The sequence below is a fragment of the Leucopleurus acutus genome (genome assembly GCF_964270905.1).
Source record: "Leucopleurus acutus genome assembly, chromosome: 5".
Lineage (NCBI taxonomy): Eukaryota > Metazoa > Chordata > Mammalia > Artiodactyla > Delphinidae > Leucopleurus > Leucopleurus acutus.
In genome coordinates this window covers 130,194,675-130,220,943 of record NC_139147.1, presented here as the reverse complement: position 1 = coordinate 130,220,943, position 26,269 = coordinate 130,194,675, and the positions used below count along the sequence as shown (strand labels likewise).

Here is a 26,269-nt window from a genome sequence, read left to right as displayed (position 1 = left end):
AAAATAGGGTAAAAATTCTAGGGTCTAGAATAGGTTCAGGGAAATGGCCAGGATGTGAGAATTTTTGAGGTGCTAGAGACACTATGGTGGAAGAGAGTTGAGGGTGGAGTACAGAAGTAAACCTATAGAAGTTCTTAGAACATTTTACCTTTATTAGAATGCTTGAAATTACTAAATGAAGATGCTGATAATAGCATTTTACCCATCTTAATGATGGATATGCAAGTATGGATTTCCATTTATCATTCCTTGCTCAGTAAGGACGCCCTCCTAATTTCACCAAAACACTTTTCAAATTTATTGGAGACATGCATACTAAGAGCCTCCCTTCTTCCCCAGTCTGATTTGATTTCCGGGTAAGTCAGTGCCTTTCTGACTTAGGACTTGGAGTTTGGACTCCTGTCTCTCACTGCTGAGGCCCTATGTTTTACTTTCTGCTGTTAATTCTTAGGACTCACCATGATCTCAGAGATGCAAAATAATTTAGATGTTGGGGATAAAAAATCTTGAGGTTCCTTTATTTGTCCCCAGGGTTGACTACAGAAACCACTGCTCCTCCTCAGCTAATTATTTCCTTTTCCTTTTTTATATGCAACCTCAAATTCTCTTTTTCTAATTGTCCCCTAATAGTAGTGACTCAGTGTGTGTATATGGAAACTAAAAATTCTTGTTTTTGCCAGAAGGTATACAGAAGTTAATTTGTGTTCAAGTCACATTTTGGACACATGAGATATAACTTTGATGGAAATCACTATGTTCTGAAGAACGTCTGCTTGGAAATCTCAGTGTCTGTCCTGTAACCCCCTCACTTACATTTGGTACGATGGTGACCCATGCTGGTCAATGCTACCTTCTGGTACCTTCTTAGATTTGGGCCAGGGTAGCATTTATTCTCACTTTAGGAGAAGAATAAAACTACCTTTTCTTCTTCAGAAGGAAAAGAAGAATTGAATTTATGTAATAAGAGAAGAAAAAGTCAAATTTCTGGATTCTAATTCCAGCACACTAAGTTGTTCTGAGATTTCGGGGACATCGTTGACTTCTCTGAGTTTTTTACTTGTCTGGAAAATAAGAGGGGAGAGCAGTGACCACTTTAATTCTTTCCAGTTCCAAAATCCTGTGACTCTATGAAATTTTACTTGGTACCCAGACTAAACATATCCTGAAAATGCTGGCTAGTTGGGAATTCATGTATAATCAAAGTCGGTACCAAGATAATAATTCTTTGCATCTGCAAATCACTTTGCGGTATACAAAAATATTCTCTAATTTAAAAAATCTCTTTTCTAGTTAAGGTGTGGTCAGAGAACAGCAGCATTGGTATCATCTGGGAGTTTGCAATCTGCCTTTTATCAAGATGCCCAGGTGCCATGCATGTACATTAAAGTCTCAGAAGTGCTGTTTTGTCTCATTTTGAATCGCACGTTGACACACAGGTCAATGAGGGAAGCAGGGTATTTCACAGATGAGGAAACCATATCTCAGAGTTGTTAAGTAACTTTGTTAAGTAACTAAGTCAAGTTCAAGACGTGCTAGTGTCTCACCCAGAGCTCCATACTCTAAAACTAACATTGTCTTCTTTGTTGGGCTGGAGTCAGGCTTGTATGAGACTGATCACTAGCTACCCAGAAACCCATGGGCTTAGGTGTGGCTGTGTAACTGAGTGCAAGCAGAAAAGCGTTGTGGTCCACTTCTAGGAAGAAAACAGAAAAAGAGAGCGCCCATGTGAGTTCCTCTCTGTTGTTTTACGCTCCTCGTAGGCGGGAATGGAAAGGACCCCTGGGGGATCTTGGAAGCTGTGTTTAAGGATGGCAGGACTTTTGTCAGCCTGGGTGCCTGGATCACTGATCAAGGAGGGCCCCTCCACTGTTCGCTTGTCCAGTATGTATATAGGGACCAGAAACAAACTTTTACTGAACTAGAGGTAGTATATGTGTTTGGGTCTATGTGTTAAGTAAGTACTTAGCCTACACTAGCAAATTCACTTGAGCAGTAGCTTGGGACTTGAAGTTACGGATCTTCTGGCCTAACGCATTCATTCATTTCTCGTCTTTGGTAGCTGGTGATTGATCGGTTGTGGTCCACCATGCAGAAATGAGTGGTGAAAGGCAGCAGAGCTGATGGGTCGCAAGGATGTAAGTGCCTTTGAAGGCTCTCACACCCTCTACTCCAGGGTAAGTCAAAGGCATTGTTGCCATTGTTGCTCTGGTTTTACTCTTGTATTAACAGCCTCTTGGAGTCAGTGCAGTGGGGTGCCATGTTTGTGAAAGGTTCCCAAAGCCTTTAGTGATTCAGCTGATAAACACCATTAAGATCAGTACTTACAAAGCTAAAACCATTGTCAGGGTGATGGGATGGAATCTCTGCATGAGAATATCTCAGCACAAGAATTTTTAGTGAGTTTGTGTAGGATTTGATTTATGTGGGTGGTGAGGGTGTTGCTGGGCCTTCCTGAGATACACTGTAGAGGAGGGAACTAGGCCTGAGTGCCGCTTTCCTGTAGCCATATCATATTGTTAGCTCTGCTGGCTCAAATTCCCCTCTCTCAGCATCCTCCCCCTCCATGGATTACTTTGCTTAACTTTTCCTGCATTAATCACTTTTCTTTTCAGGATGGGGGGCGGAAACAGCTTACCAGAGAGTTGATGATTCCCAGTTTGGTGGATAATAGCAGTAGCAAAGCACGTGGTTCTGCCCATTCCATTTTATTTTATCCAGTGTCACTGGAAGTCACATGTCCATTCCCTCCTCATCTGCTTGCAGTCCCTAGTGCAACGGATGTAGGCACTGGGAGAATTATAACCAAAGCTGGCTTTGGATTTTCATTTGTCCTGAAGATTTTTGAGATCAAAAGGAGAAGTTCACTGCTCGGTGTGCCCTTCTCAGAGACCAGTGGAAGTCTGGGAGGGAGGGGTGGAAAGGACATCCAATCCTTTCTGAACTCTCTGGCTTCTAGAGCTTAAACTAAAATCAGACTCACTGAAGAGAAAATTATAGTTAATACAAATCTAAGCAGAGCTAAGGATGGTTAAGAAAGAGGGGGACAGGAAGTTATATAACAAAAATAAAAGTAATCAGCTGAAAAACTGGATGGAGGGTTGTTTTTAAGCATCTTTTTTCAATACTGTGGCGCCCTTGCTGATAACATCCCATTGCCCAGGCTCAGACAGAGGGCACCCAGAAAGGCTGATGTCCTTCTGTGCCTTACATGGCTCAGTAATGAGTACAATTTACTGAACAAAATAGACAATTAGCAGCTGTAGACCTCTGGAGATTCCTATAAGCATACATCATTACTGCTCTGGAGTGATGCACATGCTTAGAGATAAGCAAAGCAGAGAAAAGGCAGCTGCAAAGCACATCAACAACTGAAGAGTCCAGGTGAGTGGCCAGACACAGACCTCAGCTCAGTGCCTGGGGGTCACGAAGGAAAGGACCTGGTATTTGCTAAGCTTTCTCATTAGAGGAAAGGAGCCAGACTTTGCCAGCTTTCCTCAATTTCCTCTGTGGCTCCCATATGTTTTCCATTTTAAAAGTAACTAAAATGTATAGCATGCCAGAAATAACACTGAACTGGCATGTTTCTTGTGTAAATGTTGTACAAGGATCAAATTACAGAGAGAGCCATTCTTTATTGACTAGGGGCCAAAGAAAGTAGTGCTGGGGATGCCAGAGGATCAGGGGTTCTCATCCTCGGCACCACTGACATGCTGAGCCTGGCGATTCTTTGTTGTGGGCTGTCCTGTGCATTGTAGCATGTTCAGCAGCATCCTTGGCCTCTACCCACTAGATGCCGGTAGTTCCCCCACTCCATCCCACCGCAATCGTGACAATCAAAAATGTCTCCAGACACTGCCAAATGTCCCCTGGGGGGGAAACTGCCCCTGGTTGAGAACCACTGCTGGAGGCGTACAGTGACTTAATCTTGCTCTGAGTTTCTCTGGGACTGTATTTTAATCATTTAGCCTCATTTTGCTCCAGTTTCCCTACCTGCAAAATGGAGACAGCATTTATAACTCAGTAGCCTAAAGAAGGGATGTACGTAGTTCTGTGTGATTACTTGGGAGCTCTATAAATGCTAAGAAATATCTGTCTCCCCAAATTTCCAGGACTCAAGGATCACTGTTAATCCTTGTGAAGGCAGTAGCTGAGGAGCAGGGGAGTTTGAAGGGTGAAGGGTTAGTGGTGTGGGAAATGATGAACAGTACTGGATTCTGATTTTACTTGAGAGCTTCATATTCAGCTCATTTCAACAATATACTCGTGAATAAAGGCTTTTTTTTTGGAAAGTTAAAAAATGGGAGAGTGGAGGAAGGAGAAGGAGGCTGTTCAGAAGAGCAGTTAAGGAAATTGCTTTTGACCGGGGGTTGGGGGGTTGTGGTAATCTCTTAATGCTAAAGTGACTCATGTATAATCAGATCAAAGGACATAAAGAAATAACCCCCCCGAAGAAAAATATCCTCCCAAATGACTACTGATCCTAGAACAGATTTTGCAGGTAATACAACAAAGACCAGAGAATATTTGGAGAAATCTGTTTTTATCCTAGAACTTTTACATTTATGTTTCTTCTCTCCTTCGGAATTATGGAAAAGGGTTTATCTTCAACCCATGCTCTTTGAGTGATACGTAAAATGTTTTAATATCACAGGTGTTCTGATAATCTTCTAGAACTCTGTGTTGGAATGGTGAAAAAGGCCATCACCCTGACTTAGGCCTGAAGCAATCACGTTATTTTACTAGAAAGCCTCAGTTTAACTCTCAGGAAGGGCAAGTGCAGGGATTAGATGTAAACTGTCCTGGCAGATTTGTGTTCAGCCTTGCTGTGTTTCTGGTCCCTGCAATTATTAGATACACTCACAAAATTTACAACAAACACTACCATATTGACACAGGCACAGTGCGGACAGAGAACATTGCCATCATCAGAGGGAATTCTGTTGGATAGCACTGCTTCAGTCTGTAAGGACCCTATTTGTCAGAAATGCACACTTGTAGTGACAGCATGTGCGCTTGTTATAGCAAGACCTCACCTCATTTAAAACAGGATTGCATTTTGGACTTTTCCATCCTTGGGCACTTTTCAATCTGTGAGTGGCTCTTGCTGAACTTTTTACCTTGCTGCAGCATCTGTCTGTTACAGAAAGTGCCATGGGCCTGTCTCTCTGACATAACTGAGCGCACTGCCTCAGAAATATTTGTGCTTTAATCCAAGGCTGCTGAGCTGTCTCTTTCCATCTGGTCTCTCCATGCCCTGATCCTTGGTGGTGAAGCTAGTTTGTGCAGGATGTCTCTTTTGATACTGCCTAGAGCATAACAAAGAGTCTGGGAGAGGTGGCGAGAGAGTTTTCACCTTCCCTTCTTCCAAGCCCCAGTGTGGCTCAAAAAAGTGTTTCATAAGAAGGTATTAATTCACAAATTTAATCTCTCAAGTTTAATCTCTGAGGAGTTATCCCCTAAAGGATTAGTCTCTAGATTTTCCAACAGACATATTATAGTACAAATTTAGTAATTAAGCCCTTTAGCAACATGGAAGAATTTTCAGGTGATATATTATCTATTACTAGCACCAACATTAGTTGCTCAGAAACTACCATAATTAGAACAAAGGAAAAGATGTGGAAATAAAGACACACATTTTAAAAGATATAATTTAAATCTGAGCCCAAGACTGTTTTGCATGGTAGCGGGACTGAGAACAAGGAGTTGTGTGCTGTGAGTAGTGTTCCTGGAGGGCGAGGGGAAGGAGGTGGCGGGGGCGAGGTGATCCCCAGACAGTCTTCACTCGACTGCTTCACTTCTGATGGTGCGGTGCTGGTCCTCTTACTGCCCTCCTCTCTTCACTTTGCCTTTCTTTCCTGCTTTGGTCTGCTCGGAATGTTGGAGGGGTCTCAGTGTTTCTCAAGGGAGGTGCTGTTAACATTTTGATACAGTGATTCATCATCGTGTGGAACTTTGCTGTCCATTATAGGACATTTAGCATCCCTGGTTACTAAATACCTGTATTACTCTAACCAAGTCACTGAGTCAACCAGCATGGCCCCTCACATTTCCAAATACTGCCTGTGATTGAGAATCACTGGTTGCTAGAGAGTTGAGTGGGGTCTTTTGATAGGAGGGAGGAGTAATTAGAGTTGCAGAAGGTGCAGTGCTCCGAGGGGCTGGCTCATTAATTTCTGATATGACCTGACCTTTTCCCAGTGCTGGAACTGCTTTGGGAGCCAATCTTATTTTTTAGGGACCAGAAGAATCAAGTTTTGCCAGTGGAAAACTTGGTCCCTGAACCTTGAAATCAACCAAGAAGTCACAGGGGGGATTCTGTCAGTGCCACAGAGGATGGAGAGACTACTAAGGCTCCCATAGGATGCTGGGTTTTTATTCTAGACTTACTGTGGCTGAACCTTCTAGATCTACTGAAAGTAAATGGTGGTCTACATGTGGCAGGGATCGACTGGGAGAAAAAATGCAGCAAGGGCAATTTAAAGACAATCAAGGGGAAAGGGGCTTTGCCAGCCATTTCTTTTCTTTCTCTGTGATTACAAAAACTGGCAAAGTAGCTCTAAATTTGTGAGGTTATATGTAGACTGTCAGATGGGAGATCTGAGATTGTTTTATAGTTAGTAAAGAGAAAAGGAACACTTTCAGATATCTTGCTGTGGGGCCCCTATAAATGTCTTTGATTACAAGAACAGAAACTCATTCAAGTTGCCTTAAGAAATGGAAGGCTTAAGTAAGGATGCATGAGAAAATAAAACAAATGTCAGACGTGTGGCAAGTTGGGAGGAATCCCAGAGGCCTTTCAGGATGAGAAAGAGCCGTAGTCTGGCCAGACCTCATGGAGACAGGACCTCACTCAGGACCAGGAAGATTGTCCCCTGATCTGTTGCAACTCCAGCATGTATCTGCACTAACAGTACTTGATCAGTCCACATTCTACTTCTCAACCATTAACATGGCTCAGCATTTCCGTTTTGGCTTCTCTGCTCATGTCTTCCTGTCGCCACAACCTAACTGATGGTCTGTGTACGGACCAAGAAGGAAAGGAATATGATAATTCTGTAGTAACTATCATCCCCCTGGTCAAAGCTCTTCTACCAGGCAGTCTTAGGGGTCTACAGTCTCTTGGTCCACACAGCTGTGGCCTAGGTCTTCTTGCCTCAACAAGGACTGTGGTTTCTCTGGAAGGGAGCAATGGTGGGGTAGACTGATAGAACATGAGACCTCTCTGGTATAAGGACCCTGAATTCTTAACTCTTGGAATCAATATAAACAGTGATTGTGGGTCATGTGTATAGTAAAGAATTGGAAGATTACTTTCAAAGCCTACACGTTCAGTAGCAATTGTGAAAAAGCCTGTATCCCTTTTTTTTTTTTTTTTTTTTTTTGAGGAGACTGACTGCATCCCAGTGCAGAATGGTAGGGAAATTGCTGGGCTAGATGGTTGGGAAATGAGGAGTTGTATTTTCCATTTGGATATCTTATTTTTTGCATCTGTCAAATGTGATTCCCTCAACCACCCATGTATCCCCCAGGAATAATGGCTAGGTGGCTGTCTGAATGTTGAAAGACGTTTTGACGTCTCTGACAAGTGTTGTTCCATAGCTGGGTTTGTAAGATTCCAGTTCTGACAAAGGAAAATAACTTGGCTTATTACTCCAAAGATAAATTCCATATAGATGTTGTCATTTGGGGGATTACTGCCTTACAAAGCAGACTTTAAAATGTTTTGTGTTGTAGTGTGTTTTGTTCATTTACCCCTAATCTTGGAGAGTTGAACCAGTGATTGAATATGACTTTACAAGGGAGTGCATTCTCATATTGCAGAAGGCTCTGTCCCTATTTATGATTCTCTGACAGGGTAAGAATGATGGTTCCAGCTCCATGGGCCTGCACAGCTGTGAAGGGTGTGCCCTGTGGTAGCACAAACAGTGAGCACATTGGCTCACTGAATCCACTGAAGGCTCTTACTCTTCTCAAGTAGCTGCAGCACGGGGGTGCCATATACAGAGAGTCAGTATTTCCTTAGATGCAGCTTCTTTTGAAAGAGGCAGAAGAGAAGTGCAGTGGGGCTTCTGCAACTGCTGGTTGAGGAAAGAATGTACTCTGTTATTGAAGGATGATCAGGATCAGCTTTCTCACCCAGCTGCTGCCTACTAAGGGGAAAGGAGCAGAGATGAATCTTTTGCTTCAGTTTCTCTTCTTACTCTGTGAAGATCCCTATCCCCTCTATTGAATTTTTTTAATGAGAAGGGAAAAATAGAGCATTGTATCATATTAGTTTTAATGTATATATTCGTGTTTCTTCTGAGCGGGAAGATTTGTATACAGATAACCACATATTTCCAGATTAAAATCTTCAGTTTTAATTTTAAACAAGTGCTAACCTTACTTTATCTTTAGTTTATACGTAAGTCAAATTTGTGCATATCTAATTTATTTTTTACAAAAATAAAACAACATTATGTTTTTTCTCATAGAATCAGGAATTAATTTGCAGCCCCTGCATGAAGATTCTATAGCAACAGTAAAGGCATCTGCTCTCTCTAGGGTGTAAAGAGATTCTGAAAGATGGCTGAGAGCCCCAGATCCTGAATTCTGGGATTTTGTCCTGCTGTAGTCCACTCCCTGTGAGGTTGTTGGGGGGATAAATGTGCTCGGGAGGCAAGGACTGAGGCCACAGATGCTTGAGGGGCGGGCTGAAACCTCCAGCTTTAGTGAACTGTCCTGTCCTTCCCATGAGCCACAGGAAGAGGTGATAGATCCTACTCAGGCTTTTTCCCTCCTGAGCCCATCATTGAATCTTGACCTTCAACTTTCCAAGAAACAAAGCTGTGGCTAGAGTATTGGGTTGGCCAAAAGGTTCGTTTGGTTTTTTCTGCAAGATGGCTCTAGTGGCATTTAGTTGTCTTCAACGTCATTGAAACAGTTTTGTTAGATTGTATTGTGACAGCTGTCATATCAGTGTGCATTTAAAAAAAAAACATCAAAATTGGTGAATTTTTGTGTAGCCATTTTAATACTGAAGATGGAAGAAAAAAGCAACATTTTCGGCATATTATGCTTTGTTATTTCAAGAAAGTTAAAAACAAAACTGAAATGCAGAAAAGGATTTGTGCAGTGTATGGAGAAGGTGCTGTGATTGATCGAACATGTCAAAAGTAGTTTGCAAAGTTTCGTGCTGGAGATTTCTCGCTGGACGATGCTCCACGGTCAGGTAGACCAGTTGAAGTTGATAGTGATCAAATCAAGACATTCATTGAGAACAATCAACCTTATACCATGCTGGAGATCACCGACATACTCAAAATATCCAAGTCAAGCATGGATAATCATTTGCACCAGCTTTATTATGTTCACCGCTTTGATGTTTAGGTTCCACATAAGTTAAGTGAAAAAAACCTTCTTGACCGTATTTCAGCATGCAATTCTCTACTTAAACTTAACAAAAATGTTCCGTTTTTAAAACAAATTGTGATGGGCAATGAAAAAGTGGATACGGTACAATAATGTGGAACAGAAGAGATCATGGGGCAAGTGAAATGAAGCGCCACCAACCACACCAAAGGCCTGTCTTCATCCAAAGAAGGTGATGTTGTGTATATGGTGGGATTGAAAGGGAGTCCTCTATTATGAGCTCCTTCCAGAAAAACCAAGCAATTAATTCCAGCAAGTACTGCTCCCAGTTAGACCAACTGAAAGCAGCACTCGACTTAGTCAACAGAAAACACATAATCTTCCATCAGGATAACGCAAGACTGTGCGTTTCTTTAATGACCAGGCAAAAACTGTTACAGCTTGGCTGGGAAGTTCTGATTCATCGCTGTATTCACCAGACATTGCACATTTGGATGTCCGTTTACTTTGGTCTTTACAAAATTCTCTTAATGGAAAAACTTTCAATTCCCTGGAAGACTATAAAAGGCACCTGGAACAGTTCTTTGCTCAAAAAGATAAAAAGTTTTGGGAAGATGGAATTATGAAGTTGCCTGAAAAATGACAGAAGGCAGTGGAACAAAAGGGTGAATATGTTGTTCAATAAAGTTCTTGGTGAAAATGAAAAATGTGTCTTTTATTTGTACTTAAAAACCAAAGGAACCTTTTGGCCAACCCAATAATATCTTCAAACATGACTTCTTATCAGCACGTCCCCCTTAAAAGAAGTTTCCTGCATGAGGAAGAGGCAGACCAGGTGCATGCTTCCCTTAGCTGTCAAAAGCTATCCCCTTTCGGGCTTCCCTGGTGGCGCAGAGGTTGAGAGTCTGCCTGCCGATGCAGGGGACGCAGGTTCGTGCCCCGGTCCAGGAGGATCCCACATACTGTGGAATAGCTGGGTCCGTGAGCCATGGCCGCTGAGCCTGCTGTCCCCTTTCTATTGGAAAGAACACTTATTAGATCACCTCTGAAATTCTTAATTATTGGCATTAGTAAAATATTTGCCAAACATTAAATAGTAGGACAGTAGTAGTAACCCCCAATTAGTGTCTTTTACTTTGAGAGCCCCAAATCCCATGTCAGTGTGGTACTGGACTTTAACTTCTTGTTCCCTCTGGTGTTTCTCTAAATGCCTTTCCATCTTTTCCCTCCTCTCACTAACCCTGTTACCTGGTGTAGATCCTTTGGTCTCTTTGCTCCCTTTCTTACATCTTTTTTGATTTTCAAAGTTCTGTGATTCCCAGCAGCCCGCAGGACAGTGTGCTTCTTAACTAGACATAAAGGCAGTCCACAGTCTGACTCCAACTTACTTTCTGACTTTGTACTCTTTCTATGCACAAACTGCTCCTTACTCAGACTGGTCTTTGGTCCCATTGTCTACTCTCAGCATAGAATGCCCTTTCCTTTCAGTGGCCATTTGGTTTGGTAGCATTGAAAGACCTTTAACCTGTTAGCCAGACCTGTATTTCCATCTGGTCTCTATCAGATTTTAGAAAGGTGACTTTGGGCAAAATATTTAATATCTCTCAGCCTCAATTTTCTTATTTGTAGGATGGGATTCATAATAACGCCCTTATAGGCTGCTTGTGAGCATGGTACCTGGGTTACTCCCTTGCCCGTGTCCTCTTTTCTTCCTGTCCAGCACAGAGCTCTGTGTGTAAGCTCATCATGTGTGCTTGCTGATGAAGTTACTGAACATCAGAATTGCCCAGCTGATCTGAATCACATTTCTTGATTAGCCATCCTCTGCCTGTCACTGCCACACCTTCTCTAACCACGTGTTTCTTAGATAAGACCCCAGCCCCACAGCTCTATCAGTAAGTACCTAAAGATGTACTCTCCTAGAGTATGGAGAAAGGGGACTCTTGTACACTGTTGGTGGGAATGTAAATTGGTGCAGCCACTATGTAAAACAGCATGGAGGCTCCTTAAACTAAAAACAGAGTTACCATATGATCCAGCAATCTTACTCCTGGGCATATATCCAGAAAAGATGAAAACTCTAATTCAAAAGATACATGCACCTCAATGTTCATAGCAGCACTATTTACAATAGCCAAGGCACGGAAGCAGTCTAAAAGTCCATCGACAGATGAATGGATAAAGAAGATGCAGTATATATGTACAATGGAATATTACTCAGCCATGAAAAAGAATGAAATAATGCCATTTGCAGCAACGTGGATGGACCTAGAGATTGTCATACTGAATGAAGTAAGTCAGAAAAGACAAATATCATACGATATCACTTATATGTGGAATCTAAAAAAAATGATACAAATGAACCAATTTACAAAACAGAAATAGACTCACAGACATAGAAAACAAACTTATGGTTACCAAAGAGAAAATGGGGAGGGGGGAGGGATAAATTAGGAGATTGGGATTAACATACACACTACAATATATGAAATAAACAACAAGGATTTACTGTGTAGCACAGGGAACTATGTTCAATATCTTGTAATAACCTATAATGGAGAATAATCTAAAAAATAATATATATGTATGTATAACTGAATCATTTTGCTGAACACCTGAAACATTGTAAATCAACTATATGTCAATAAGAATAAATAAATATAAATGAAAAAAAAAGATCAAATGAACTTGGTTCTTAGGGAAAAAAAGAAGATACTGTCCTTCCACCTGTGATGGTGAAAATTATCCTGGACCCTCATAATGTCCTGGTGTATCTGCCCACATCAGAAATTGAAGGCAGTTTCAGGGTCACTCCATATAATATAACGCTGAGCACTGATTCATTGTCTTCACAGTTGTTTCCTCTCATGTATAGTGAGATTTATCATGAAGATCAAATGCTATGATTACAACTGTCATCATAAGGTATACCTCTTTAAAACAAACTTTTCCAGGGCCCAACCAACAGGCTTTTTATTCCAAACATCATTTAATAAAATGCAACATGACATTAACAGGATTGCTTGTACAAACCCTTGGAGTTCATTTAAGCAGACTGTCCCATATTGATTCTCAGTTATAGCACGGTTTGACATGAATAAACCTGCCAGTGTTCTCAAACAATGGTGTTGCTGTCTGCCCTTCTCACTGTAGAGCTGAAAGCATATCTGTGTTTCTCTTGTTCACTCTATTTAAATTATGGTTTTACACCTCTTGCTCAAATGATTTTAAGCCATATGTTAGGCTTATAAATTGTAGTTTTTAAAACCTAACTCCTTCTGGCCCTTCTCACTCTTTCTTCCTCTTTTTTCTCCATTTTCCTTATTGTTTCATGCACAAAATAAGGCTTTAAAATTTTTTTCTACTCAAGGTGAGAGTAACTTAAATATTGCTTTTCTGGTTTTTTTTTTAGTTTTTAGCATGGGCTGCAATTTCATATATATGTGTGGGTCTCATTGCATTAATTTTGTCTCTTTTCTTGCTTGTTTTTTAAAAATTTTGTATTGGAGTATAGTTAATTTCCAATGTGTTAGTTTCAGGTATACAACAGAGTGATTCAGTTATACATATACATATCCATTCTTTTCAGATTCTGTTCCCATATAGGTTATTGCAGAATATTGAGTAGAGTTTCCTGTGCTATACAGTAGGTCCTTGTTAGTTATCAATTTTATGTATAGTAGTGTGTATATGTTAATCCCAATCTCCTAATTTATCACTCCCCCCCACATTTCCATTTTGGTAACCATAAATTTGATTTTGAGATCTGTGAGCCTGTTTCTATTTTGTAAATAAGTTCATTGGTATCATTTTTTTTAGATCCCGCATATAAGTGATATCATATGATTTTTGCCTTTCTCTGTCTGACTGACTTCACTTAGTATGGTAATCTCCAGGTCCATCCATGTTGCTGCAAATGGCATTTTTCATTCTTTTTAATGGCTGTGTAATATTCCATTGTATATATGTACCACATCTTCTTTATCCATTCCTCTGTTGATGGACATTTAGGTTGCTTCCATGTCTTGGCTATTGTAAACAACTCTGCAATGAACATTGGGGTGCGTGTATCCTTTTGAACCATGTTTTTCTCCAGATATATGCCCAGGGGTGGGACTGCTGGGTCATATGTTAGCTCTAGTTTTAGTTTCTTAAGGAACCTCCATGCTGTTCTCCACAGTGGCTGTACCGATTTATATTCCCAACCAGTGTAGGAGGGTTCCCTTTTCTCCACACCCTCTCAGCATTTATTGTTTGTAGATATTTTGATGATGGCCATTCTGACCAGTGTGAGGTGATACCTCATTGCAATTTTGATGTGCATTTCTCTAATAATTAGTAATGTTGAGCATCTTTTCATGTACTTTTTGGCCATCTGTCTGTCTTCTTTGGAGAAGTGTCTAGATCTTCTGCCCATTTTTCTGTTGGGTTGTTTGTTTTTTTGATATTAAGCTACATGAGCCATATGAGAGGAAATATTTGCTTGAGTTTATTGATGAGAGGCATAAGTACAACTGCATGGATTTTTCTGTGGAAAAAAAAAAATTCCAGAAAGCAAAACTTGAATTTGCTGCACACTGGCAACTATTTACATAGCATTTACATTGTATTTACAACTTACATAGCATTTATATTGTATTAGGTAATACAGAGGTATTAGGTAATCTAGAGATTACTTAAAGTATACGAGAGGATGTGCATAGGTTATATGCAAACACTGTTATTTTATACAAGGGACTGGAGGGTCTGTGACTTTTGGTATCCCCTCAGATACCTAGGGACAACTGAATTGTTCTTTCCAGATCCTTTTTTTTGGAGAAGAGTTATGATAGAGTTTTTTTGTTTGTTTGGGGTTTTTCTGGGCTAGTAATCAGAAAGATTATCTAGTGTAACTTCTTTTTTTTTTTTTTTTTTGCGGTACGCGGGCTTCTCACTGCTGTGGCCTCTCCCACTGCAGAGCACAGGCTCCAGACGCGCGGGCTCAGTGGCCATGGCCCACGGGCCCAGCCGCTCTGCGGCACGCGGGATCCCTCCGGACCGGGGCACAAACCCGCGTCCCCTGCATCGGCAGGCGGACTCTCAACCACTGCACCACCAGGGAAGCCCTAGTGTAACTTCTTTGAATGGAGAGATTTTATAGGCAGGCAACAGGAGCCTCCCAACCACTTCTCTCCATGAGCACTGATGGAGGGAGTGCCTGTGTGTGAGTGTGTTTTAGGGTGGAAAAAAAGGGAGGGTGCCAACAATAAACTGGGACACTGGGTTGCACAAAGTTGCTTGTTAATCCTTTCGAAGGGGAGGCACCAGAGCTCAGCCATGTATCCTTCCTCACAGAGTTATTCTTAGTTAGAGGAGGCAAGAAATATACAGCCTCTGATCAAGTTGGATTTTTTTTAAACTGTTGATTTTGCGTTTTTTATATTACGGGCACCAGGATGAGGACAGCAACGGGAAGGAGAGGTACAGCAGCTGATATGTAGCCACTTTGTGACTTACGTTAGGTGGGGTATCCTACTCCTTCTTCAATTTTAAATAACCCTCTCAATTTCCTGCCCTGTGGGCTGAGAACTTTTCTCCTGCTGGAAGCTCTCCCCTATTCCCTCAGAATTTAGGAAGAAGAGAAGATGGGGTCAGACCTGCCTCAGAACGATTGATAGCCCCTCTGTGGGTTTGTTCCTGAGGAAGGAAAAAGAACTTGCATCTTACTTTACTTCACATAACACCGTGCTTGGCCCTCAAATTGCTGCTCTCAGATGTGCTCTCTCCGCCACATCCTGTCTGTCTGGGGTTCCCTCCCTCTCTTTTAAAAGTTTTGCTGCTGGGCAGGCCACTAAATGTTGTGGCTAATCCCTTGTGCCTACAATCCTTCTTCCCAGGGTGAAAAAGATGGGAGAGGGATGCTCCTGAGGGGTGAGAGGCCCAACAAGAAGAGACCCAGAAGTGCCAAGGGCAAAGCCCTATTTCCCAGTTCAGCGCCAGGCCTCCCTGCTTACCTGCTTCTTTGGGCATCACAGTTTAAGGCCACATTTTTGAGCTAGCAGACTTTGTTACTTATTGGAATTTTTTTCCCCTCAATTACATATTTGTCTCCACAGTTAGATACTGAGTCTCCACAGGCGTGGACCCTGCCATGAACTTCTCTTGCATTCTTTGCATGGCCTACCCTGTAGGAGGCACATGGCAGGGCCTCAGAAGAGGGGGGTTTCATTGCATTAATAGTTTGTAGCCTATCTTACTCATTCCCTTACCTTCACTTAATTACCATTTTTATCTGTTTCTTCAATGACCACCACTTGCTTGGTTCTCCCTGGAGTAGCATTTATTCTTCCAGGTGGGTCAAACTCTGCATGCCTCCAAAGCTGTCTGCAGTTGGGTTGGTTTGGCCGTATCTGACTTTATCTGTTGAGCTGAATCTTACCTTTTCCTCTCTTGTAACCCTGTGAAGAGCCTGCAATCTCAGGAACATGAGCCTCACTTTTTACTTAAGGAGCTTCCTTAACTACCAGGAGATGGAAGGGCCTGAGTTCTTTTTCATCAGGTCTCACTTAAATTGGCTGTGTGGTTAGAGAGTGTCCTTTCACCTCTGTGTAGTGTACTTTAATAATTGAGAGTCATCCCAGCTCCCTTAATCATGTCACTTACTCTGTTACTTTTGCTTTCATTAAAGTCGTCCTATTCCTTTGTCCTAGTTGTTTAATGCAGTTTTTTTTTCCGTAGCCAGACTCATTTCTTTGAAGGGCAGGGACAAGACCTAATTCTCTTTTATCCTTGGCTACCCTTTTTCTCCCTATAGACCAAGCGTAAGACTCCATTCAAATTAGGTGATCCATAAGTGTTTTAACCTAATTAAACCCAAGCATTTATAGAGTTCAACAGGAAGAAATGCCTTTAATACATTAGCTTCTAAACACACCTTAGGGGTCAGCTGGTCCACCTCTTTTTATGATCAATTTATTGATTCAGTTATTTCTTCATTCATCCCTCCCTCCTTCCCTCTATTTCGTACCAGGCATAGCATAAGGAGCAAGGGATCTGAGGTGAATATAGACATGGAGCTTACTATCAAGTGGGGAAGATAGACAATGAACAAATAATAAAGTCTGAAAGCTGTAAGTACTGGGAGCTACAGAAGCCCACCACGGGGAGCTATCTTAGGGTCCAAGGAGGCTTTTGTGAGAATGTAAGGTTTAAACTGGGGATTATCAACCCACAGAAGGGAAGTGACTTGCCCAAGGCCAGTCAGTAGCTCCTGTGTAGCAGACCTTGGCCTGTAACCCAGATTTCTACCCTGCCCTGGGTTTATTCCCCTGAATTTCGTGAGATTGCTGTGAAAACTCTCATCGTTAAAGTACTTTGATCTTCTGAATTTCATTGTGTACACACCTCTTAGCTATTACATGACTAGCTTACATTTTGATGAGAAAACCTTAGATATTTTTTCCTTCCTTGCCACCTGTGAAGCAATGTGCAATGCTTTAGTACCTTCCCTCCTTTGGAGTAGTTATTGGCTTGCCTTCTATTAACCTTCTCTCAATCCTGTGATAGTTTATGTTCTTCATAAGTTTTTTTTTTTAGATGTTGGGGGTAGGAGTTTAGTAATTTATTAATTTATTTTTCCTGTGTTGGGTCTTCGTTTCTGTGTGAGGGCCCTCTCTAGTTGTGGCAAGTGGGGGCCAGTCTTCATCGCGTTGCACGGGCCTCTCACTGTTGCGGCCTCTCTTGTTGCGGAGCACAGGCTCCAGACGCGCAGGCTCAGTAGTTGTGGCTCACGGGCCCAGTTGCTCCGCGGCATGTGGGATCCTCCCAGACCAGGGCTCAAACCCGTGTCCCCTGCACTAGCGGGCAGATCCCCAACCACTGTGCCACCAGGGAAACCCCTTCATAAGTTTTAAGTCTTATTTAATTTCCCCTAACTCATTAGGAGATTTTAAACTTTGTCCTACAGGGTGGTAAAAATTAAGGACTCAGGAATTATAGAAATTGGGAGTGGCCAAAAGATACGTGATGAAAAGTAAGAACTTTAATAAAAATTTTAAAATTTCAGAGTAAACTTCAGGGGTTCTCTGAGATGAGCCTCAAGAGTAGAGACCGGAAAGGGATCTTTTTGCCAATTTTTCCTAACTCTTCAAACCTTGTTACATAGAGGGCTTGGCTAGAGATGCCAACTGGCAAAAACTAAGAGAACTTCATGTATCTACGCACAAATTTTTCATGTAGTATGCATGGGAGGAAGAGCAAGGCAGTGGGGATGGAGTCCTTGGAAGGAAGATGTTAGAAAGGGGCCCTCTTAACCTATAGATAGAGTGGGTATTCTGCATTGGACCTGTACAGATAGTCCTATGATAGAAACATTTTATCATTCTGTATTAGTTTGCAGAGAAATACAGAAAATATGATTTGTGCAAGATCACACATCTGGTTAATGAAGTCTTGAACTGTGTGGAATTGTCTGCAAAATGTTTACATTTAAGGGCATTTTTTTCTGGGTGGGTCTGTTTTCATAAGATTCTCAAACAGGGTTCTCATCACAGAAAGGTTAAGAATAATGGTACTAGCAGAAAATACTGATTTTAAAAAGTTTGGAGTGATAGAATCTTTCCATATGTGTCACGAAAATCAGAAATTGTTTAAAAATTGCTCTTTTATTGTATAATAAAAGCTTACACGTGACAAAAATCACAAGACTTAAAGATGTGACTAACTGAAAAATATTTAGAGCATGTTTATTGTTAATATCTCTAACATGCAAGTAGAAACACATCGGCAGTGTGTTTCAACAACATGATGGTGTTGGCAGAGTGAAGACCTCTGGAAGGCTATGGTTGGCTGGGTCTATGTTGTTATAACCTTTCTGGAGGGCAGTGTAGCAGCATACATAACTATGTAAGATGTGCATACACTTTGGTTGAGCAATTCAACTTCTAGAATTTGTCTAGAGAAGGCAATTGTACAGCCACTGAAAGATGCACACACAGAGATACCCATGGCAGGTTTGTGTTTGATAAGAAAAAACTAGAAATAACCTAAGTATCCATTAGTAGGAGACTTGTCACTAAATAATGGTAAATGTCTACAATGGAATACTTGGTAGCCATTAATAATGATAAAGTTCTTCTGAACAGAGAGCCCGGAAATGAATCTACACTTATATGGTCACTTAATCTATGACAAAGGAGGCAAGGGTATATAATGTGGAAAAGACAGCCTCTTCAAAAAACAATGTTGGGAAAACTGGACAGCTACATGCAGAAGAATCAAACTGAACTTTTTTCTCATACCATGTACAAAAATAAACTCAAAATGGGTTAAAGACTTAAATATGAGACCTGAAACCATAAAACTCCTAGAAGAAAACATAGGCAGTACACTCTATAACACTGGTCTTACCAATATTTTTTTGGATCTGTCTCCTCGGGCAAGGGAAACAAAAGCAACAATAAACAAATGGGACTATATCAAACTAAAAAGCTTTTCTCTGTGGAGGAAACTATTAACAAAATGAAAAGGCAGACTACTGAATGGGAGAAGATGTTTGCAAATGATATATCCAATAAGGGGGTTAATATCTAAAATATACAAAGAACTCATACAACTCAACATAAAAAAAAACTCTATTAAAAAATGGACAGGGCTTCCCTGGTGGCGCAGTGGTTGAGAGTCCGCCTGCCGATGCAGGGGACACGGGTTCGTGCCCCGGTCCGGGAAGATCCCACATGCCGTGGAGCGGCTGGGCCCGTGAGCTATGGCCGCTGAGCCTGCGCATCTGGAGCCTGTGCTCTGCAACGGGAGAGGCCACAACAGTGAGAGCCCCGCGTACCGCAAAAAAAAAAAAAAAGGACAGATCTGAATAGATATTTTTCCAAAAAAGACATACAGATGGCCAAGAGAAACATGAAAAGATGCTCAACATCACTAATTATTAGGAAAATGCAAATCAAAAACCACAAAATCTTACACCTGTCAGAATGGCTATCATCAAAAAGGCAACAGATAAAAAGTACTGGCCAGGATGTGGAGATAAGGGAACGCTTGTGCACTGTTGGTGGGAATATAAATTGATGCAGCCACTATGGAAAACAGTATGGAAGTTCCTCAAAAAACTAAAAATAGATCTATCATATGATCCAGCAATTCCACTCCTGAGTGGAAAATAGTAATTCAAAAAGATACATGTACCCCGATGTTCATAGCAGCATTATTTACAATAGTCAAGACATGGAAACAACTGAAACGTACATTAATAGATGAATGGATAAAGAAGACACACACGCACACATCCATATACATACACAGGCTGGAATATTAGCCATAAAAATGAAATCTTGTCATTTGTGGTGAGATGGATGGAAGTAGAGGGTATTATGCTAAGTGAAATATGTCAGGGAAAAACAAATACCATATGATTTCACTTATATGTAGAATCTAAGAAAAAAACAAATGAGCAAACATTACAGAAACAGAGTCATAGATACAGAGAATAAACAGTCTGGTTGCGAGATTTGCGGGGGGTGGGGGGGCAGTGGGTGAAATAGGTGGGGGAGATTAAGGGATACAAACTTCCAATTATAAAATGAGTCACAGGGATGAAATGTACAGCATGGGGAATATAGTCAATAAAATTGTAATAACTTTGTATGGTGTCAGAGGGTAACTAGTCTTATTGTGGAGATCATTTTGTAATGTATAGAAATATCAAATCACTATGTTCTAATATAACTAACAGTATAGTATGTACATTATACTTCAATTAAAAAAAGGTACTTTATTTTTATGGAAAGATATCTCTGACAAATTAGTAAGTTAAAATAATTCTGATCACAGAAAATCTTAAATAATGTGAATCCATATATATATAATTGTTTTTATATATGTATGTGGGCAGAAGGAATATTTAATAACATCTTAGCAGTGCTTTTTTCAAGTGATTTTTATTTTTGTTTTGGTATTTTGCTGTGTAATTTAAATGCTTGTACAATGAGCATGCCCATTAAAATTCTTAACAATATTTAAAACCTGCTTGGTCCTACTGATCAGGTGTTTGTAGCACCGTCTAAACGAGGTAGCATGTTAAGTGGGTGGAAAGGACTGGACATTGTTTTTATAGAACATCTATTAAGTTCAACTTTATATACACCGTGACATTAGGTGATAGGGATACAGATAAGTGTCTATGTTGCCTAGGAGCTTAAAGTCTAGAATAATTCCAAAGTGATATGTTATCAAGTAGGTCTGCAGTTCTGTGGCATGGAGTATGTAAGTACCTGCCAGGCTTTTATGATGGCATGTGTATTCAAATTTGTCATTTTACCTTGAGTATTTACCCACACACATGTGAAAGGAAAATCCGTGAGTGCTTCACTTTGAAGGAGATATTTTGGCACAGTTTTATGGACCTCCAGAATCATTTAACTGAGTGTTGCTAACAGTTTTGGCACTTATTTTTAAAAGGAGCTAGCAATTTCTTTCATTGGCAATTCGTTAAGTATCCTGACTACCTGCAATTTAAATCTGGTAGCATGGACCCTGAGTCTTCTCCATGGCAGTGCTGGAAAGTTGGGATGCATTTTCTAGGAGAAAAGGTCATTTATTAGCTTTGCAAATAAAATGAGTGCTTAGTCATTCCTTCACCCAGTCTTTCTTTATCTGACGTGGATGTTTTCCTCTAGCATCATCATATTGTTGTTTTCTTTAATAGATCTTTATTGGAGTATAATTGCCTCACAATACTGTGTTAGTTCTGAACAAAGTGAATTAGCCATATGCATACATATATCCCCATATCCCCTCCCACTTGAGCCTCCCTCCCATCCTCCCTATCCCACCTCTCTAGGTTATCGCAAAGCACCGAGCTGATCTCCCTGTGCTATGCTGCTGCTTCCCACTAGCTATCTGTTTTACATTTGGTAGTGTATACGTGTCGATGCTACTCTCACTTCACCCCAGCTTGACCTCCCCCTAACGTGTCCCCAGGTCCATTCTCTATGGCTGTGTCTTTATTACTGCCCTCTCACTAGTTTCATCAGTATCATTTTTTTTTTTTTTAGATTCCATATATGTGTTAGCATACGGTATTTGTTTTTCTCTTTCTGACTTACTTCGCTCTATATGACAGACTCTAGGTCCATCCACCTCACTACAAATAACTCAATTTCGTTTCTTTTTATGGTGGAGTAATATTCCATTGTATATATGTGCCACATCTTCTTTATCCATTCATCTGCTGATGGACATTTAGGTTGCTTCCATGTCCTGACTATTGTAAATAGTGCTGCATTGAACATTGTGCTACATGTCTCTTTTTGAATTATGGTTTTCTCAGGGTATATGCCCAGTAGTGGGATTGCTGAGCCATATGTTAGTTCTATTTTTAGTTTTTTAAGGCACCCCCATACTGTTCTCCATAGTAGCTGTATCAATTTACATTACCACCAACAGTGCAGGAGGGTTCCCTTTTTGCCACACACTTTTCAGCATTTGTTGTTTCTAGATTTTTTGATAATGGCCATTCTGACCAGTGTGAGGTGATACCTCATTGTAGTTTTGATTTGCATTTCTCTAATAATTAGTGATGTTGAGCATGTTTTCATGTGCCTCTTGGCCATCTGTATGTCTTCTTTGGTGAAATGTCTAGGTCTTCTGCCCATTTTTAAATTAAATTGTTTGTTTTTTGATATTGAGCTCCATGAGCTGTGTGTATATTTTGGAGATTAATCCTTTGTCCATTGTTCCATTTGCAAATATTTTATCCCATTCTGAGCATTGTCATTTTGTCTTCTTTATGGTTTCCTTTGCTGTGCAAAAGCTTTTAAGTTTAATTAGGTCCCATTTGTTTATTTTTGTTTTTATTTCCATTACTCTAGGAGGTTGGACAGAAAAGATCTTGCTGTGGTTTATGTCAAAGAATGTTTTTCCTGTGATTTCCTCTAAGGGTTTTGTAGTGTCTGGTCTTACATTTAGGTCTCTAATCCATTTAGAGTTTATTTTTGTGTATCGCATTAGATAGTGTTCTAATTTCATTCTTTTACATGTAGCTGTCTAGTTTTCCCAGCACCACTTATTGAAGAGGCTGTCTTTTCTCCACTGTATGTTCTTCCCTCCTTTGTCATAAATTAGGTGACCATATGTATGTGGGTTTATCTCTGGGCTTCCTATCCTGTACCATTGATCTATATTTCTGTTTTTGTACCAGTACCATAATGTCTTGGTTACTGTAGCTTTGTAGTATAGTTTGAAGTTGGGGAGCCTGATTCCTCCAGCTTTGTTTTTCTTTCTCAAGATTGCTTTGGCTATTTGGCATCTTTTGTGTTTGCATACAAATTGTAAAATTTTTTGTTTTAATTCTGTGAAGAATGCTATTGGTAGTTTCATAGGGATTGCATTGAATCTGTAGATTGCTTTAGGTAGTATAGTCATTTTTACAACATTGATCCTTCCAATACAAGAACATGGTATATTTCTCCATCTGTTTATGTCGTCTTTGATTTCTGTCATCAGTGTTTTATAGTTTTCTGTGTACAAGTCTTTCACCTCCTTAGATAGGCTTATTCCTAGGTATTTTATTCTTTTTGTTGCAATGGTAAATGGGATTGTTTCCTTAATTTCTCTTTCTGATTTTTCATTATTAGTGTATAGGAATCCCAGAGATTTCTGTGCATTAATTTTGTATCCTGCAACCTTACCAAATTCATTGATTAGTTCTAGTAGTTTTCTTGTGGCATCTTTAGGATTTTCATGTCATCTGCAAGCAGTGACAGTTTTACTTCTTCTTTTCCAATTTGTATTCCTTTTATTTCTTTTTCTTCTCTGATTGCTGTGGCTAGGACTTCCAAAACTATGTTAAATAAGAGTGATGAGAGTGGACATCCTTGTCTTGTTCCTGATCTTAGTGGAAATGCTTTCAGTTTCTCACCACTGAGTATGATGTTTGCTGTGGGTTTGTCATATATGGCCTTTATTATGTTGAGGTAGCTTCCCTCTATGCCCATTTTCTGGAGAGTTTTTATCATAAATCAGTGTTGAATTTTGTCAAAAGCTTTTTCTGCATCTATTTTGATGATCTTATGGGTTTTATTCCTTTATTTGTTAATATGGTGTATCACATTGATTGATTTGTGTATACTGAAGAATCCTTGCATCTCTGGGATAAATCCCACTTGATCATGGTGTACGATCCTTTTAATATCTTGTTGGGTTCTGTTTGCTAGTATTTTGTCCAGGATTTTTGCATCTGTGTTCGTCAGTGATACTGGTTTATAGTTTTCTTTTTCGTGATATCTTTGTCTGGTTTTGGTATCAGGGTGATGGTGGCTTCATAGAATGAATTTGGGAGTGTTCCTCCCAAGGCAGTTTTTGGAAGAGTTTGAGAAGGATCAGTGTTAGCTCTTCTCTAAATGTTTGATAGAAATCGCCTGTGAAGCCATCTGATCCTGGACTTTTGTTTGTTGGAAGATTTCTAATTACAGTTTCAATTTCATTACTTGTGATAAATATGTTTATATTTTCTGATTTTTCCTGGTTCAGTCTTGGAAAATTGTACCTTTCCAAGAATTTGTCCATTTCTTTGTGGTTGTCCATTTTATCGGCATATAGTTGTTTGTAGTAGTCTTTTATAATGCTTTCAATTTCTGCAGTGTCAGGTATGATTTATCCCTTTTCATTTCTAATTTTATTGATTTGTGTCCTCTCCCATTTTTTCTTGATGAGTCTGGCTAAGGGTTGATCAATTTTGTTTATCTTCTCAAAGAACCAGCTTTTAGTTTCATTGATCTTTGCTATTGTTTTCTTTGTTTCTACTTCATTTATTTCTGCTCTGATCTCTATGATTTCTTTCCTTCTACTGACTTTAGGTTTTCTTTGTTCTTCTTTCTCTAGGTGCTTTAGGTGTAGGGTTAGATTGTTTGAGATTTTTCTTGTTTCTTGAGGTGAGAATGAATTGGTATAAACTTCCCTCTTAGAACTCCTTTTGCTGCGTCCCACAGGTTTTGCGTCGTGTTTTTGTTGTCATTTGTTTCTATGTGTTTTTTATTTTCTTTGATTTCTTCAGTGATCTCTTGGTTACTTAGTAGCACACTGTTTAGCCTCCATGTATTTGTGTTTTTTCCTGTAATTGATTTCCAGTCTCATAGTGCTGTGGTCAGAAAAGATGCTTGATACAATTTCAACTTACTTAAATTTTCCGAGGCTTGGTTTGTGACCCAAGATGTGATCTATTCTGGAGAATGTTCTGTGTGCACTTGAGAAGAAAGTGTATTCTGCCACTTTCAGGTGGAATGTTCTATAAATATGAATTAAATCTATCTGGTCTAATGTGTCAATTAAAGCTTGTGTTTCCTTATTTATTTTCTGTTTGGATGATCTGTCCATTGGTGTAAGTGGGGTGTTAAAGTCCTCTACAATTATTGTGTTACTGTTGATTTCCCCTTTCATGGTTGTTAGCATTTGCCTTATGTATTGAGGTGCTCCTACGTTGGGTGCATAAACATTTATAATTGTTATATCTTCTTCCTGGATTGGTCCCTTGATCATTACGTAGTGTCCTTCCTTATCTCTTGTAACAGTCTTTAGTTTAAAGTCTATTTTATCTGATATGAGTGTTGCTGCTCCAGCTTTCTTTTGATTTCCATTTGCATGGAATATTCTTTTCTATCCCTTCACTTTCAGTCTGTATGTGTCCCTAGGTCTGAAGTGGGTCTCTTGTAGACAGCCTACATATGGGTCTTGTTTTTGTATCCATTCAGGCAGTCTATGTCTTTTGGTTGGGGTATTTAATCCATTTACATTAAGGTTATTATCCATATGTATGTTCCTATTACCATTTTCTTAATTGTTTTGGGTTTGTTTTTGTGGGTCTTTTCCTTCTTTTGTGTTTCCCGCCTAGAGAAGTTTCTTTAGCATTTGTTGTAAAGCTGGTTTGATGATGCTGAATTCTCTTAGCTTTTGCTTGTCTGAAAACCTTTTGATTTCTCCGTCAAATCTGAATGAGATCCTTGCTGGGTAGAGTAATCTTTTTTTTTTTTTTTTTTACGGTACGTGGGCCTCTCACTGTTGTGGCCTCTCCCATTGTGGAGCACAGGCTCCGGACATGCAGCCTCAGCGGCCATGGCTCACGGGCCCAGCCGCTCCGTGGCACGTGGGATCTTCCCGGACCAGTGTACAAACCTGTGTCCCCTGCATCGGCAGGCAGACTCTCAACCATTGTGCCACCATGGAAGCCCCTGGGTAGAGTAATCTTGGTTGTAGATTTTTCTCTTTCATCACTTTAAGTATATCCTGCCACTCTCTTCTGACCTGCAGAGTTTCTGTTGAGAAATCAGCTGATAACCTTATGGGGATCCCTTTGTATGTTATTTTTTGTTTTTCCCTTGCTACTTTTAATATTTTTTCTTTGAATTTAATTTTTGTTTGTTTGATTAACATGTGTGTTGGTGTGTTTCTCCTAGCATTTATCTGTATGGGACTCTCTGTGCTTCCTGGGCTTGGGTGACTATTTCCTTTCCCATGTTAGGGAAGTTTTCCACTATAATCTCTTCAAATATTTTCTCAGTCCCTTTCTTTTTCTCTTCATCTTCTGGGACCCTATAATTCGAATGTTGGTGTGTTTAGTGTTGTCCCAGAGGTCTCTGAGATTGTCTTCAATTCTTCTCATTCTTTTTTCTTGATTCTGCTCCTCGGCAGTTATTTCCACCATTTTGTCTTCCAGCTCACTTATTCGTTCTTCTTCCTCAGTTATTCTGTTATTGATTCCTTCTAGTGTATTTTTCATTTCAGTTATTGTGTTGTTCATCTCTGTTTGTTTGTTCTTTAGTTCTTCTAGATCTTTGTTAAACATTTCTTGAATTTTCTCAATCTGTGCCTCCAGTCTATTTCTGAGATTTTGGATCATCTTTACTGTCATTACTCTGAATTCTTTTTCAGG

The 26,269-nt window shown here is 40.1% G+C and overlaps 1 protein-coding gene across 1 annotated transcript in view; it reads left to right on the top strand.

Annotated features, from left to right (window-relative positions):
- TMEM108 (transmembrane protein 108) overlaps positions 1–26,269 on the top strand; it is a gene marked incomplete at its 3' end in the record, with an annotated part of 372,786 nt that overhangs the window by 4,515 nt on the left and 342,002 nt on the right. The window contains exon 2 of the mRNA XM_082839228.1: positions 2,060–2,174. The remainder of the gene's footprint in view (positions 1–2,059; positions 2,175–26,269) is intronic.